Here is a 2843-nt window from a genome sequence, read left to right as displayed (position 1 = left end):
CTCCACAGCCCTGAGGAAGGTATTGTATCTGGAGCCTTTGTACTGATGAAAGCATTCTGGTAGCAATAAAATTGTCCTGGATTCCAAGTCTGGTTGTATGATTTTCACCCAAGTCAGGGATCAGTTTTATCTGGAGGCTGGAAGGGAGCTGTGCCATGCCAGACCTGTGTCAGAGCAGCTTGTGGGGGTACAGACTGAATTCTTGCTCTTCTGGAAGCTCATCAGTGACAGAAAGGATTAGATTCTGTCATCCCGATACCTTCTTGCTGGCTTTGGTCCTGTGCTCTTCAGAAGTTGGCCCCTCCTCTTGCCTGTCTCCTGAGGTGCCATCCTTTTTATGGTGCACAGCCCCCCATGAGCAGTTTCCCTTGGGTTTCAGCTCTCTTCCCACCTGCATCCTGGAAACCGCCTCCCGAGGCCACATTTCCCAGAGGGGTGTGCACCATCCTCCCTACCGTAGAAGCACTCTCTGACCTTTTCAGGCAGTCTAAGGGCTTCATCCAGCACACCCCAAAGCCTCACCTTCCATTGGGTTCTACCCCTCCGCAGGTTCCTTCCTCACAGTTTAAAGGACACACTCCCCCTACCCCATATTCACCAGTATCGACACGCACACTCTCGTGAGGATCACAGCCCAAACCCTTCTGCAAAAATGCACAAGGTTTTGGTACAGGGCTGGGAAGGTGTTGGCTTGTGCCAGCTGGCAGGGGCCTGGCTGGAACAGAAGGGAGGGAAGCTGGGCCCAAGGGGAGAGGTTTTGGTGCTGCAGGAGCAGCTCCTTAACAGATGTGTTGCTTTGAGAGAAGGTAAGAACTTTTCTTCTCACCATTTTCTTCTCCCTAAAAGCGATGACTTTGGGGAAAAGCAACAACTTCGCTGTTTGCAGCAAAGGGGCAGGGGACCCTCTCTAGTGAGAAGCAGCCTGTGAGAGTCACAAAGTTCATTTTACAGTATCATCAGCTGCTGTTAGAAGTACACGTGATAAACTGTTATTTCTAGCTCTCCCAGAGCTAAGTGTGGTGCTGGGAAGGGTCACTGCATGGAAACCTTCCCACCCTCCCTGGGCTGGGCAGAGCTGGCAGACCTCATGAGGTTGGACTCAAACCTCTCCTTTGCTGCCGAGGGGCCTTCATGCTCCAGAGCCGCAGACGCACACAGGCACCCCCAGCCCCAGCAGATTGCAGAGGGAGGCAGGCACCTCTTCATTTTGTTGGCACAATGGACACAGGCAACTCCACCAACACGAAACAAGGTTCAGCAGATGAAACCTGTCCCCCGCCTGGTGAACCTACCTCTGCAGGGACCTGCTGTCCTCACACAGGCCCTACAATGCTTGTGGGCCTGCTCCCTGGCTGTGTTGCCCAGGCCAGGGCCTGCACATAGGCCTCCACAGGGGACCACAGCAACATCTCAAGTGGTCTTCAGCCTTGCAGCTCTCCTGCTGCTGATACTGCAGCCACCTGTGTCTCAGGCCAGCCAGGGCAGTGATGAGCCCAGGGAACACAGGTCTGGTGTGCAGGTTTGCAGTGTTTTACAGCTAAAAAAGTGATGTTTGAAGACTGACCTGCCTTTGAAACTGAGGCACATCCCAGGAAGATCAGCTTCCCCATGCAGCGAGGTCCAGCAGGTTTGGAAATAACCTGCATTGGCAGAGGAAAAAAAAGGTTTCCCACTTCCCGTGTTCCCTTCCCACAAAAAACCCCAGGCAATGATGCAGCCCAAACATGACCCCCACCCATCACCTTAACACAGTACTGTGACTGTCCTGGGGTGCTGGCAGGGCTCCATGTTACCCACAGGGGAAATACCCTGATGCCTGGGACTCCTCACATTCATGTGGCCTTCCCACAAGCTTCGTGGCACCCCAATGCTTCACACCATGGACCTGCCAGCGATGCTGAGCACAGGGTCTGCCCTCTGTAACACACAGGTCAAGTGAATGGCTGGCCAGAGTGGAAACCAGTTTCAAACTGCAGGATCAGTTCCCTGCTGTGTTGTCTCCCTCAGGAGCACTGGGATAAACCTGCTGCATTCATCAAACCAGTGCTGACTGTGCTGACATGCATCACCACAGTCCTCAAACCAGGAAGCACCCGAGTGCATGGCACATCTAGCAGTCATCCCAGCTTACCTTTACGTACTGCACAGCTGTTACTCTCTGCAACACCCCGTCTTCCCTTAGCGCCCCAGGAGAGCTTGCTCTGGAGCAAACTGCGTAACAGTGACCTCTGCAATTTCCTCCACAACCCTGCCTCAGCAAGATACCAAAACACTCTGCTAGGGACATTGGGTGACACCAAGTTACACATAACCTCTCTGGGCTGTCCAACAGCAGGTTTCACACTGCTGTCCCTCCTCATGCTGACCCCTCTTCCCCTAACCATGATGGAAGTGATTCAAAGGGCAAGTCATCATCCCTTCCCCTCATCACCAAGGTGTGAGAAAGCCTCTCAGCACTGCTCAGTTCAGTCCCTTGCTCCACACCCACATCTTGCTGCAAACACCACGTGTAGTGCTGCTCATACATGCTTTCTGCTCAGTGTTCCCTCCTTCTGTCCCAGTATCCACCACCATCAGATTATGGAAGTCAGATGTTTCATCCTGGTTTTTCCCTCTTTAGAATATCTATGGCTCGGTTTCCAGTGGACTTACCTTAAAAAAAAAAACACTCAAAACCAAAAACAAACAAACAAACCCCAAGACCTTCTGGCACTATCTGCCTCAATAACCTGGGACAACAAATTCCAGAAGTCTACTACCGGCTCTGTAAGAAACTTATTCCATGGGTCTGAGCTGATTTCTTCCTAGCCAAGTGCCTCTCTGGCTCCAGCCGTGGCGATTCG

Source organism: Pezoporus occidentalis, unplaced genomic scaffold, assembly GCF_034315485.1.
Source record: "Pezoporus occidentalis ecotype Australia unplaced genomic scaffold, CSIRO_AGI_Poc_V1 ctg275, whole genome shotgun sequence".
NCBI classification, from domain to species: Eukaryota; Metazoa; Chordata; class Aves; order Psittaciformes; family Psittacidae; genus Pezoporus; species Pezoporus occidentalis.
This window is presented reverse-complemented; position numbering follows the sequence as displayed.